We start from the raw sequence: 15,926 nt of genomic DNA, 5'->3' as shown, positions 1-15,926 counted from the left end.
TCTGAGACCCTACCCCAAGGCCTGATGGCCCCACATATAGGGTAGATCTTCTCTTTTTAGTTAAATGTCCTTTAAAAAGTCCTCCAAAGTATGGCAAAAGGGTGATTCTAAACCCAGGCAAGTTTACAGTGGAAATTAACCATCACGGTGCAGAAAGGTATTGTTTGCACATTTCATTGCATTATGAAATCAAAGCACATTTTGAACTCTTTGGAAAAATAGGCACAAAAATCAGTTGATATTATAATGTATCTTTTCTGTTCTATGTATCCCCCTATAGTTTGGAAATGATGATGATGATGATGATGATGATGATGATGATGATGATGATGATGGAGGTGGTGGTGGTGGTGATGGTGGTGGTGGTGAAATGTTTGAAAATTTAATGATATAAACTCTGTGTCAGAATCGTGGGATGGTCATGATGAATGCCAGAGTGCTGCACTTCAGCACTGTTCCTGCGTTCCTTGTTCTGGAAAGAGCTGAGGACCACCGTTTCTAGTAGGCTCCTATAGCATAGTGATGTATGTGGTCTAGAAACTGCATGCAACTCATGGGACTACTATGCTATCACAGAAGACTGTAAGCAAAGATTTCATTTGATAATGAGGCTATTCCCAAACACATTAATATCTTGACTTGTTATTCATCTTCTTTTCTAGATAGCTTGTCTTTCAGAGTTTCTTTGTGTATCTTGCTTCTTTTTTCACAATTCAAAGCACAAGTGAACAGGATAGAAATGGCACTTATGTACAGAAATATATGCATAACTGTGTTTGTATATGTGTATTTCTGTTTCTGTTAGTGTTTGAATGTATAATGAGGTTAAAAAAAGTATCTGAAGAAGAAGGAGGAGGAGGAGGAGAAGGAGAAGGAGAAGGAGGAAGAAGACAGAAGACAGAAGGAGGAAGAGGAGAAGGAGGAGCAGGAGAAGAAGAAGAAGAAGAAGAAGAAGAAGAAGAAGAAGAAGAAGAAGAAGAAGAAGAAGAAGAAGAAGAAGAAGAAGAAGAAGAAGAAGAATAGGAAGAAGAAGAAGGAGTGTGTGTGTATGAGTGTGTCCCTGCATGTGCTCATTGCTTCATTTCACTGCAAGATGACCTTAAAACATCCTTATTCATCATCACTGTATATTGATGCTTATATATTGATACCACACATACCTTTTTTGCTAATGTCTCCATTGTTAATATTGTTTTCTTGAAACTCAGTATTATTTCAGAGATCTACACAGCCAATTTAGACAAGCTGAATACTTACCCTATTTCAGTCAAGTGGTAGTACAAAATTATGGGGTACCATATCAAATAGGTGAGGGTCGCATAAAAATAATCAGAAGGAATAATGTGAATAAGACGCTTGCTTGCAGTGCTTCATTAGATGTCTCTGTTGTTTATTTTTTCATTTCCACATATCGAAACAAATGGCTTTTAAATGTAAACTTGAAAGCTAATGCTAAAACTGACTTGTCTCAAAGGAAATGAGGACAGAGTACATGGGCCTTCCATCTCACTTCAGTCAGAATTACTACTAAGAAAGCAAAAATAACAAATGCTGGTGGTGACGAGAAGCAAGATTCTTATACATTGGTGATGGAGGAATCAATCAGTGTAGTCATGTGTACATCAACATGGAGGTTCCTCAGAAGGCTAAAAAGTAGAATTACCACAGGACCCAGCTATACTACTACTGTGTGTGTGTGTGTGTGTGTGTGTGTGTGTGTGAGTGTGTGTGCACGTGCATGTGTAACTATATTTATAGACATAGGCAGATATAAAATAATGAAAATCAACATTTCACAGACATTTGCAAATTCATGTTTACTGTGGTTCTATTCACAGCAGCCAAGTTATAGATCAACATAGAGTTCCAGATAACACAACAGACAAACAGATAGACAAAACATTATATATATATATATATATATATATATGCAACAAAATTTTGTTCAGTAATTCTGCCATTTGCAGAAAAAATGAATCAGAGATTGTTACACTAAGTGAAATAAACTCAGAAAAGCAGATATCATGTCTTATTTTATGAATAGAAATTGATGTATCTCTCTGTGTATGTATGTACAGGTGAGTGCACCTATGTTTCTGTTAGTATTCAAATGTGTGATGAGAGAGAACAGTATGTTAAGAAGACAGGAAGCATGTCTGTAGTATCTGGGTTAAAATGTAGAAGATTCTTGGTGAGTTAATCCACTTACTTTCATGACTGAAAACCCGAGTTTCATCCCTGGGAACTACATGAGGGAAGGAGAAAATTGAGTCTTGTTAGCCATCCTCTGGCTTCCATATGCGTACTATGGCATGTGCCCCTATCCACGTAAGTGGAATTATATACAATTTGGAGAACATAGAGGCTCCAGACTCAGTGAGAGACTTCTGGCTTCTAGTTATGCACATAAACATATAGACACACACAGACATACACAGACACACAGACACAGAGACATAGAGACCCAGACCCAGACTAACACACACATGCTGCGGCAGGAACCCAAGTATGTAGGCTTAAATTCAAGCAATTGAGTTTTGTGGTAAACTGTTGCTAAACAGCATAATAATCAGAGTGAAAACATATAGTCAGCCTCTTAATACTTGACCCATGTACTCACCTATCTATTCAATATCCAGTTATAGTTCACATCTTTACAAAATGTTTGGTGAGGACAAAGCTATTCTCTGCCTATCATTCACCTACTTCTTATCCCACTACGGGAGGCAACAGGGACACTCATTCTAGAAAACAAACCAAAACCAAACACAAAGACAATCTGCCCCCAACCCCCCAACCTCCCCAAACCAAATAAAAACAAAAGCCAAAAACATGCAACTGGAAATAATTTGTTGTTCAGGAGTTCAGAATTTTTTTTTTACCAACAACCTGACTTTGATGTTACCCATGTAGCTTTTCCCTAAGATTATCTGTGCATCAACATGTAGACCACACAGTGAGGTGAATTCACCTCTGTGGAGCGAATCATACTTTCCTCTGTTCCGCACCTCCTTCGCAGAGAGGCACACGTTCCTTGAGAACCATCTTGTGTATTTGTCAAAAGCCACAATATTGGTTGGGTGAGGTGTTGGCATCTCATTATACTTAGGGAGAGCTAACAGGGCAGCAGCTACAAAACATGAAAGCAGTATGATGAAAGTGAACGGCGATGGGATAGGAAGACCTCCTAACCTTGGGGTTAGCGAAAAAGGCGCATGTGGTTCTGCATGGGGCTCCTCATTGGCCGACCTTACACACAGGCTTCCTGCAATTGCATCTGACATGTTGACTATGGATACTGAGTGAGTACCTGGAATGCTGAGAGGAACCCCCGAATTCCAGGAAATGACCTTTGTGGTTGTCCGGGGCTTTGCTTTCTCCTGAGAGATTTTTCAAACCCGTTCTTATCAGCCCCAGATGAGGGGATTTGCCTCTCGGCTGCACTATAGATCATCCTCAGAGCTGGTTGCAATGGTTTCTATCTATTTGCTTGTGTTCCGTACTGAAATGTCTTTCTTTGCTGATTTTCTCTTCTTTCTTGGCATTCCACCAGTCATCAATCACAAAAGCGGCCTGGCCATTCCTCTCTGTCTTGCCTCGGTGAACTCCTACCTTTCCCGACTGTTAACCCCTCCCCGGAATGTGCATGGCCTCTGAGTTGATCTGCACCCCTATTCACCTCTCTCAATGAGCCTCCCTTCCTGGCACTGAGCTGTAAGGCAATATTTTCCATCTGTTGAGCGAAGAGCATGACACGGGCTGTTTGATATGGTTTTAGAGACCACAGCAAACCAGCGATGCACAACTCACTTTTTATTCCACAAGCCTCGGGAGCCCACAGGGATAAGAAGCCTTTCTGCTAGGTTGAACACAGCTTGGCATTCAGAAACAACTACTACTCCCAGAAACACTCAATATGGTTCATTTTCGAGCCAGAAACACTGCGGTTTAGAGGAATCTAAAGATGTATCGACTCGGAAGTTATCCTGGAACATGTGCGCAAAGCTTCTTTTTAATCGGAAGTTATCCTGAAACGTGTGCACAAAGCTTGTTTTTCACACTCCAGCTGTTTTCTTTCCGTGGGATGTTTACGGGACTGGGATAATCCTGTGTTTATCAGGCAGTAGCAAGGAAGTATTGTGTTTTCCGAAGAGACCTGGGGGGCTTTCAAAGAGAGGGAGAATGGTTCATCATGACTTCAAACTTTGGAGTCGCTGATAACATCACATTCTCAAATTTGGTAATTTTTCCTTTATAAATAGCATTTTGAAAATCTGTCTCATCACCGCCCCTTCTTCATATAGGAATTTTTGTTGGGAAACTATTAAGGGAGTGTTGCTAAGGGCACAAAACAACCTTCACAAGCATTTTCCTAAAACCACAGGGTTTACGTAAATTTTAATATAGACAACTTTAAAGCTATATACTCACTGACAATTGAATTGCTAGATATAGACAGTAGTTTCATGAGCTCCAAAAGTCAAAGAACCACAGAAAGGATGTCGGTAAGAGGTAACACTGCTTAGTAGATGCCTGTTCAAAACATTCCAATTGCTACCAATTTGTTAAGATTCAATGACAACTTCCTCACATGGTTTCAAGACTCTTACAATTCATTGCTTTGAGACGGCACCACTGACTCGTGTCAAAATAACCAGAGTGTGGTCTACCATGATACTTGAATAAAACCTGTTTTTGGTTTTTTTTTTTTTTTGTCTGAAATGGCCTTCTAGCAACTTATACATCAGAATTTCTTTATTAAACTTTATTAAACATTACAAAGCTACTCTCGTTCATTTTCTTCCCTCCCTCGTTTATTGAAAATACATTTCTCATGTAATGTACCCTGATTGTGATTTCCCCTGCCTCTTGTCTTTCCAGTTGCCCCCTTTCTGTTTCTTACTAGACAGTGAATAGGCATCTATGATATGATAATAAAATAAAATTAACAAAGATAAAACAAAAATGAGCACATTGGAATAAGACAAAAGCAGCAGAAAGACAAGAGCCTAAGAAAAGGCATGTGACATAGTTACAGAAGGCAGAGTTGTCTCCAGTTGATCACCACTTGCAAATGAAAATGTAGTTTCCTGCAGTGGAGTCTCGGGGCAAGCAAACTACTCTTAAGGGTAAGCTGCGTGTGCAGCCACAGATGGCCGACAGAAAACAGAGTCAAGGGTATCTTTGGAGACCCTTTGTCCTATAATGTCATGTAAGGGATCTTGTTTTTGTCTTTAACTTTATCATATTTTAAATTTTCATAAGTTTTCTAAATCTTCCCCCTTTGGGTGAATTCTTGCTTTATCTGTTTCTCTATGCAGAATCTTTCTTAGCTTTCTTTTCTAAGTCTGAAAAGTGTTCATTTTTCAAAATTTGTTTCACAGCTGCAGTATTAGCACATTTCATTGAATGTGCACTGTTTTCAGACTCTCTTTTTCTATCTCTGTGGGGTTTGAAACACCTAAGATCATTTTCATTTAAATTTCAGAAGCAGCTTAAGAAACACTGCCAGCCTTGCTGCAGACTCCCCATCCTACCTGATACATGGGACTTGGGTCCCAATGTGCCCAACTACCAAGTTTTCCCTGCGCTCTCTGTTTTTACCTTTTGTAAATGGACATGAAGAGACTCCCGGCCATGATTTCAACCTTTTTGTACTCAGATTCATTTAACCTTGTCCTGGTGTTGTCAGTAAATTGGACTAGAATAATTTACCTAGTTTTTGGAACTAGGAATGAAGTTCCTGTTGCTCCATTTATGTATTCATTTTAGAGTTTACCACTGTTTTAAATGAAGCAAGTATAACAGATCAACAAGGTGCTCAGCCTGGTTATGGAGCTTATGTGTGCAAACCAAGGTATTAGGCATAGCTATCCATTGTATTACAGATCAGATGACTTATTCACTTAAATACCCTTTGCTATCAGCTTCTTTGACATATTGACTTTTAATACTTATTTTAGAAATTTAAATAAATCTGAATTCTTACCTGTTGGATGTGTTTGTTTTGTTACTATTCCAATGATTTGGGGATTTTTTATTTTTTAAAATTTTTTTGAGACAAGGCTTTTCTGTGTAGCCCTGACTATTCTAGAGCTCTCTCTGTAGACTAATTATTATTATTATTATTATTATTATTATTATTATCATCATCATCATCATCATCATCATCATCATCATCATCATCATCATCATTATTATCATTAATTCAACACGTTTTTTCATTATTTTATAACTGGAGATGAAATTTGTTTACAGAAAGTATTGAACTATGTAATTTGTAAGCAAACACGACTAAGATATTTGTAAGACTTTGTATTTATATAAACGATATGGGGAAAAGGGGAGATGACTTGAAAACATTGTTAACGCTAACTTTTGAGCCAAAGAGTCATTGCACGGTTTTCTTTCTATCTGAAATTTATATGAAAATATCTCACTTCTGAAGCACTGAAAGTTATGGTGACTTAGATATGTGTAATGATTCATTTCTTTCTGTTAAAATTTAGTTTTCAAAATATATGTGTACTGGTTAGCTTTGGCGGTTTGACGAAAAGCTGGAGTCGCAGTGGAAGAGAGAACCACAACCACGAAACAGTTCCGTGAGATTGGCCCGCAGCCATGATTATGGGACGTTTCTTCCAATGCTAATTGGTGTCAGGAGAGCTGTTACCTGTAAGCTAAAACAAACTTTTTCCTCCCCAAGCTGTTTTTGATTATGGTGTTTGTCACAGAGACAGACCAGCAAACTAGGACGACATGTCTAGAGGCTGGTAGAATGGCTCAGCAGGTAGACATTTGCCTCTAAGCCTGAAGATCAGAATTCTGTCCCTAGAATCCCCGTGGTAGGAGGGAACTGACCTTCAACCTCCACATGCATGCAAGCACACGCGTTTAAAAAACGCGTCTGATGATTTCATGTAACTTGCGTGCTCATACATGTACACATACTTGTGAGTTTATCGAATTTATTATGTAAATGCCCCAAATAATTTGTTTTAATTATAAATGTTACAAAATTATATGTAACTAAAAGCTCTCCATAGGGCATTAGTTAGAGAGCGTCATGGGCTAGGGGTGGGGAGAAGGGGAGACCTTCGTTTGTACTCAGTTGCAATGGTCCCTGTTGGACTAATCGCCATCATTCATCACCATCTTAGACAGGTCTAATTTTCATTGCTTTTCTGCTTGGGTTGCCATTGTGCCAAGAGCAATATAAGAGGATGGAATGTTTCAGTATCAGTGTGAGAGGGCTTGTTGCTGTCATTTCTCAGAGCTGTATAGGTCATAGCTGGTTAAAATTCATCATTATGATTTTATTTTAACGGTACGTCAAAAATAATTTTTTCTGTTGTATTCAGCCTGCCTGACTTGAATGCGGTGGTGTTACTGGGATTCTCCCCTTACGTGTATACAGATGATTTCTTCTTTTACATTGTGAAACCGCGATCCTTGAGCAAACACTCTGCACTTAATAAATGTCATGTTGGGTATTTGTATTCTTATTTCGTATTGACGAAATACGTGTCACGCCAACAACATATCGCCAGCCCATGTCCTTACTTTTAATCGCTGAGGAGTATTTAAAGCTATGACTGTTTAGTTACAGTTGATTAGTAGAGGTGAATTGTGTATTAATCTATAGTAACGCACTGCGTTTCCAAAGGCCGTCCCACGATTTCACGCGTGTAAGCGCTTCCTTGGAACCCTCACAGAGGCTCTGGAATGTGCGTAGGAGAAGCCGATTCCCATTACTCTTTTGAAGTTGATACTGCAAACGAAAGATAAGGGTCGGAAATTGCTAATATCCGAGCCAGCTTCCTATCGTCCTCAAGGCAGTTATCTCTATCTCTACGAGCTAGTAGTTTATAATCCTGACTGAATATAGAAAGGTGAGCTTTAAAAGGATATCTTCGTCTTCTTTTAAGGTTACTATGCTACACTTTCCATAAACCACAAAAGTGAATATATAATTCTACTGTGCACTTTGAGGTTCACTTAAGAATTCTTTTTTTCCCCACACACTAGTCTTGAGTTTGTTTATATTAAGATGCCTTTTCTGGGATCGGAATTAAATTGATATTATATAAGAAGCTGATTTTTTTGCTGTGTGAATGCTAAAAGAACCTAGTTTCTACATATGTTGCTGAACACAAACCTATTAAATTATAAAAAAAAAAACCCATAAATCTTAACACCAATAAAAGAACAAACTCAAAGTCTATGTCTGTGAAATGTATCGAAAATTAGGAGTTTTAATCATCAATGGTTACTTTGTTTACAAAGATATCTCATTGGAAAATGTAAAGTTCCTGTTCCCTTTCTGGGGACAAGTGTTGTTTTTCTACTGCCTTCAAGATCAGGGAAGGATCTGCAGGAAGCCATAATCACTTTCTTGGTTGTACTTTGTCTCCCAGAGTCACCACCTAACCACAATCACCATATCCACAGTTCTTCCATCTTGACTCTGTTCTTCTCTGTACTGATGAAATAAGACTGAATTTTATCCACTGGATTAGTTAGAAATAGTGGTGTGCAGAGACGACTGTGTGTGACTCTCATCACTCTAGAACTCTGTACACACAGCCAGGAAGAACTTTTAACTTTCCCTGTCATGTTACCTATGCTGCCTTGTTGGTTATTCATACGCCTGTGCATTGCAATATATCTGTAAGCTGAGTACAAAGACTAAGACCCTTCATGGGGTCTTTTCCAGCATCTCTGCCATCTAACCTTAGGTTAGGGTGTATACAAAGTTTCAACAAAATGACCCTGGAAATTCACCCGACTCTTCATGAGCTCCTTCCTTGTTATGCACATTAGATGGGATATTACTGCTGACATTTTCTTTAAGAACTTACTTATGACCATTTCACCCTGGAAGTAGGAGTTTGAATTTTAAGTATTCCTAATAGTTTCTATAAGATATAAATATAGTTCTTTTTCTGTTTGCTTTATGACTTCATTCTACTTGGTTACATGCTATAATTAATCATAAGAAAAATCTAATTCCTCGGTGGACCCTTTTTTTCTGGAATTGCAGAGATTAAGCACGGCAAAAATTCGACATTTTTAAAGACACAATCAAACTATTGAGCTCCGACTTGCCTCAAGCTCATTTTTAGAGTACACATGTGATTTACTACTTAAACACATATACTCTTCTCATGCTATTTAATAAGTTAATTACCTAAATACTTAATATTATAATTTTAAGAAATCAACTAGGCATGTAGTATTATAGACAAATATATCCATGAATCCCAGAGGGTGAATCAACTTATGAAATGGATTTATGTCTTGGTTTAAGGGAACCTATTCTCATAAGTTGAGTTACTTTTGAACAATGAATTTTCAAGTAACATTACAACAGTAGATTATATGCCTCAGATAAAATCAGGCTCTTGGAGTGACCTCAGACTTCACGGATTTAGAGTGTAAAATCAGGTGGAGAATATTATTTCCTTATAACAATTTGTTTAAACATATTTTACATTAAAACTGCTATGGTATATTTATGAATATTATTTTAACAAGAAAATATATTAATAACCTCTTGTTATTTTAACACTGCATTCACTTATCAAGTTGACAAGAACAGGATTTTTAAGTAGGTCGATTGCATGTAATGTGCTAACAATCCTGAGAAGCACTCAAAAACTGCCATTCATTTAGGATGCAAGTTTTATGTAGAGCAAACAAGCAGCGAAGAATACGTGCTAATATAGCATCAAGTGCTAAATTTTGTTTAGTGAATTAGTAATAAAAATTGGCTGAAAGATCACTAAAATTAATGTTTAGGAAATTCAATGCATATTTATGGGAATCTCTCAAGAAATCAGTATTGGAAATCTTGTCAGTGTTTACTTTTTTATTCTTTTCGTTTTCAGACACATTATTGTAATTTTATTGCATTTTAAAAGAATATCCAAATAATACTAGGCACGTGTTGGGGAGGGATCATTCCAAGTGCATTCCTAGAGAAGGAGATGCTAAAAAGACAGGGCTACAAAGGACAGAAATACCACACTCCTCATCTTACTGAACTTTCCATTCGAGGCAAAAGCAAGGTTCCCTCTTGACCGTGTCTGCATTCTCTTTTGAGGGTCTCCTATGGCACACATATTTTACAGATTTTATGTTATTTTTAGAGTTCAACCCTGTATAACTGTTTGGTGTTCATTTACATATTTTCAGTTTGAAAGTTTCCATCTTTAATTTTGTGTGTTTCATGTAATGGATTCAGATCACTCATAACACCTTATATATAGTATTCTCCTAATGTGTCACCGATTAGAATATAGGCAATTATTATTGGTTGTTTGTCATGTACATTACATAGCAGCATCAGAACTGCTCTACACACACACACACACACACACACACACACACACACACACACACACATCAAAACCAAAACCCAAGACCGAAGCAAACAAACAACAACCCCCCCCCAAAAAAAAACAAAACCGAAAAACCTACAAAATACCCTGAAGAGTTTCAATGACCCAAGGTCTCCTGTGAGATGAAGTTAGGCACTGTTGGCCAGTATAAACGGTTACAACACTTAGACATGTTTTTATAAATAATCCACAGATGGATATGTATGAAGTGAAGTATGTATGTCTGGAAGTCCAGAGCCAAGTTCAAATGCATGCATTCACATGCATTTTTAACAACCACGTCAAGGATGAAGCAGATTAGGAGGCCATCCTACACCGAACAACCAAAACCAGGTGCAAGAAAGATTCTGGTTGTCCTAGGTAAAGGGCACAGAATGTTGCCATCTGTGTTTGCTATCAGCCAAAGGCCAAGCAGCACTTATTTCTGTTGCCTGATGCCCTAGACAGCACTAGTGGCTGAATAGACATTACTTTATGCTCTGTTTATGACTCTGAAAAGGAGTAACACCATGATGCCTTTCAACATCTGGGCTTCCGTTCCCCTGTTTATTGACTAAAATAAGAAATAAAAGGCAGGACCAGAAAACATAGATATGGAGCCAAATGGGAGTACAAAATATTAAGTTATGGGTTGGAAATTTTGACTAAATGGTTCTATGACTACCTTTATTTATCGTAAACAAGTCAGGATTGGAGATGTTAGCTATAGGCATGTAAACACATCCCTCTCTTAGTCTATTAAACTTAAATTTTTTAATGTAATATTCTACCATGAGAAGTTTCAGAAAAGCATAAAACAGACCATATCATTTCCATGATACAGGTATGTGAATAGTGAGCATTTAAGTGTAAATGCAATCTGTAGAAACTTAGGATGTACAAGATCCTTCTCAAACTAGATCCTGGCCACATCTATGATCTCATGTTCTACTGTACCTCCAGATGCACATTGACTTCGACCACATGCAGCTACTCAATTCTTTTCATCTGTATTTCTGAACCTTTAGAGCTTGTATCCTGTACTCTATCTATCTATCTATCTATCTATCTATCTATCTATCTATCTTTCTTTCTTTCTTTCTTTCTTCCTTCCTTCCTTCCTTCCTTCCTTCCTTCCTTCCTTCCTTTCCTTCCTTCCTTCCTTTCTCTCTCTCTCTTCCTTCTTCTTCTTCTTCTTCTTCTTCTTCTTCTTCTTCTTCTTCTTCTTCTTCTTCTTCTTCTTCTTCTTCTTCTCCTTCTCCTTCTTCTTCTTCTGCAACCCGAATAATGCCTATTGGAAGACATGTTGATCACTGTTAGATAAATGAATTCATGGCTTATATACAGTATATTGCTCATTAAGTGGCCACATACTTCTCATCAATTTTCATGACAGCATTCTGGTCTGAGGCGGGGCCCAAAGGGGATGTGGATGTAGCTCAGTAGCAAAGAACGTTTAAAAATATGTGTATGAGGCAACCGAAGTTTGATCAGAGTAGTTTACTTTTTTTTTTTTTTTTTTTTTTGGTTCTTTTTTTTCGAGTTGGTGACTGAACCCAGGGTCTTGCGCTTACTAGGCAAGCGCTCTACCACTGAGCTAAATCCCCAACCCCATAGTTTACTGTCTTAAGTCACAAAACAGTTAGTTGCATTATATAACCAAGATTCTTCTGATGTTTAAAAAAACCAAGTGTTTTTTACATCAAGCTTTTTTCAGTAACAGCAAACTACAAATATATTGACATCTATAGCTATGAATTCTTTTTAGAAGCTGTTCTTGATAGTGATGATCCTGGATGGGATGGTTTGTTTCTGATAGTAATTCCTGGTTTTTTAATGAATATTGAAAAATTCTGGTTAAGAGTCTAACACATTTCGTTCTTACAAACTGAGCTTATGTTAGGTGTTAACGAATCACCAATCACAATGAAATTCATGTGGGATATGCAGATAATTATGTTTTTGTCCTAAATTATCTTTTTATATTTCTCTAGAAGACACAGAAAGTCGATTTTTAGGACACTTGATGGTTGAAATAATTTTGATCTTAATAGGTTCTTACTTTGTCACTAGCATGTGACATCGGTTCTGGATGGTGCCATGGTGATTAATTTTATTTATCAACTTGACCAGATTGTAGAGTGTTCAGATAACTCTCTGAACACTGTTTTGCCCATGTTTGTATAAATATATGTAGGTACATATGTGTCAACCATGTATGTATTTATCATCTATGTATGTATGTATCTATCATCTATGTTTCTATCATCTATCTATCTATCTATCTATCTATCTATCTATCTATCTATCATCTATATTTTATTGATTGGTTTTCTCTGCAGAAGCTTGACTAGTATATCTTACCTATAATGCCCATAAAGGGAAATAAAAATTCAAGGACTGGAAACAGTGAAGTTTAATGACAGCTGAAAAAGCCTTGAGAAAAAAACTCCTCATGAGTTTGGTTTCATGTTTGTTCTTATGATTCAGATCTAAGGTGGTTTGACATCCTTAATCTATTGTACTGTGAAACACAATATATATTGATTTCCTATAACCAACCTAATGCCATAATATGTGGACAGATGCCAAACAAACAAACAACAAAGCAATAAAAACAACAAAAACCCAGAAACTCATTGTTGTACAATTCCGGAAATTAGAAATTCCAATTTAGCATGTTGACAGTGCTATGATTCTTCTAATTCTGATGAAGACATCTTACTTACCTTATTCGAGTTTTGAGTAGTGGCTAGGGATCATTGGCACTTCTTGGATTGTACCTGCACATTTATGACGTCTGTTTTCATCATTACACTTCGCAGAGACACATTTCAAGTGTCTATTCTTACTTGGGCATTTGAAAAAAGAAATAGTGAGCTCATCAAAATAGTTTATCTTGTTTTAGTTTGTGAGAACCACCCAAAGAATATAATAGTAGCAAAGTACTTAGACATAAGGTTAAGGTATTTGTAGATATTACTCCTGTAAGCATTATCTCTATGTCAAATATCTGTGATACGAGTTCATGGTTGTGGCTGTTTGAATGAAAATGGCCCCTGTAGGCTCATACATAGGGAGTCGCATCATTGGAGGTGTGGCCTTTTCAGAGTAGGTGTGGTCTTGTTGGAGAGAGTATGTCACAGTTATTCACAGGATCAAGACATATGGTTTTAGAAAAGTTTATAGGTCTGAATAAGAACAAAGACCAAGTCTTGAAGTTCCCTTAATTTTATTCTATGATAGTCAACAAACCTATAACTGTCACTGTTCTTGACAACTAAACATGTTTTTGGAAGACAGTAAATGCTCCATGAAGCCAGAGAATTCAATTAGGGGTTGGGATAATCAATTATCATCAAATTAGTATGTTTTCAGTGTTTTCATTTGGAATCTGAATTTGTTAGAAAAAAAAGGTAAAGCACATGTCTCTTAAATATGAGTCTATAATGGCACTAAAAGCTTTCACAGTGTATTCAGGTATTGGGAAACACAGCCTGGGAAGATGTTAAAATTTAGAGTCAGCTTTGGAGAGCATGTAGAGAGATGGTCGCTGTGTGTCAGATGATGGAATATTGTTATTCACACTGGGAATGGGAGGAATGCTGCAAACGAAGACTCAGATTAATGACTGAGAGGTCAGGCCGTGAGCTGTGACAGAGAGTGCCATATGATGAGTGTAGACGTTTCTGTGACCTTGGACAAGAAATGTTAGGTTTTGTGTGGGTATTTGCAGCATTCATTAGTTATTATTTATTTCAGATGAGTGGGTGAGTTAGGGAATTCATAGAAAGAGTGGAAGAAATGCTTGATATTTACTGTTCACGCTTTTAGTGGTAGTTAATACTTTAATGCTTTTTCTTTGTTTATATAAAAGCATCCTCCATGGAATACTTGACAAAATACAGAGGAATATTTTGTGTCTCTTTATTTTAAATTGCCAGGCAGAAGAATGTACCTGATGAACGGTTGTTCCGTCACAGCCCATAGGAAATTGGTTCCAGTGAAGAAAGGAAATTGATCACCAGACTGGAACAACTGTCAGTCTCCACGATTGATTTTCGTGAGTGTGGAATGATTACTTTACTCAAGGTTGTTAGAGTGAGAGCTTTACAAGGAGGTTGCCTGGTAGTTAAGTCTGTTTAAAAAGATTTTTCTGTAAACATGCCTAAGTGCTTCCTGTTTCAGACTAGGTTTTGCTGAGTGACATGGCCCTGTATAGTGTGAGTGCCCGGAGCTTAAAATGCAGGAAGCCATAGATCATTCTTAATGAATAAATCATGTGCATTCCTGCTGTCAATTTTGAAGATGCTTTTGCAGAAGCTAAAGCTAGTGCTGTGGTAATTCTCTCAGTAGGTTGAACCTGTGGTCAGCTATTGAGCAACTGATGTGGCAGTGGCCCCTGTTCCTGTCCACGTTTCTTTTTTTTCTTTCAGAACATGGAAGCACAATTTAAAAATTACATTAAAATGCATGCAACTTTAGCTGTTAATTTTTATGTAAGAAAAGAAAACATCCATAAGCACATAAGTATTATTTTGTAGTCTATATAACCTCATTGTTTGAGGCAGCCCACTATCTGATTCTTTATTTAAATTGAACTGGATTCATGCTAAAAACTGTCTGAGTTTGCAGGGCCACCTTAGGATTGCATTTGTGGACAAGGGAAGATTAAAAGCAGAAACAAAACAAAAAAATTAGAAAGGTAAAAGCAACAATATATTGAATTTCACAGAAAATAGATAGAACTAGAAAATATCATCCCAAATGAGGCAACCCAGATGCAAAAGGACATGCCTGATATGTATGCACTTGTAAGTGGATATTAGCCACAAAGTATAGGATAACCGTGCTATAATCAACAGACCCAAAGAAGCTAAATAGCAAGGAGGGTCCAAGGAACAATAGTTAAATCTTTCTTAGAAGGGTAAACAAAATAGATGTTAAAGGTTGAAGGAAGGAGGGGATTCAGTGGAAGAGGGGATGGGCAGGGGAGGGAAAGGAGGGGGGAGATCATATGTAGGGAGAGCAGAGGAGAGAGGAAGGAGATTGACTTACTGGGGCAATGTCTAGGACTTGCCAGAGATCTTGCATGGGGAGAGGTCCCAGAGGGCCTATGGGGGTGACTCTAGCTGAGATTCCTAGCAGTGGGAGATATGGATCCTGAAGAGGCCACTTCCTGTAGCCAGGAAGTACTCCTAGTGGTAGTTATTGATAAGCACAGCAACTCACCCACAAAACCTTGCACCCAAAATGTCTCCCTGTACAAAAATAGAACAGAGACTGAGAGAATGGTCAACTAATAAACAGCCCAACTTGAGACCCATCCCATGGGTAAAAACCAATCCCCGACACCATTGACATAACGTCTGTTATTCTCACAGACGGGAACCTAGCATAACTAAGAGGCTATACCAAGCAAACAAGAGAAAGAGATGCAGAGACTCACACACAAACATTAGATGGAGTTCAGGGAATCTTAAAGAGTTGGGAGAAAGATCGAGGGACCCAAAGAGGACAGAGATCTTCCACAGAGAAGATCAA

The sequence above is a fragment of the Rattus rattus genome, chromosome 12 (assembly GCF_011064425.1).
Source record: "Rattus rattus isolate New Zealand chromosome 12, Rrattus_CSIRO_v1, whole genome shotgun sequence".
In the NCBI taxonomy this organism is placed as follows: Eukaryota; Metazoa; Chordata; class Mammalia; order Rodentia; family Muridae; genus Rattus; species Rattus rattus.
Note: the sequence above shows the minus strand (reverse complement) of the source record.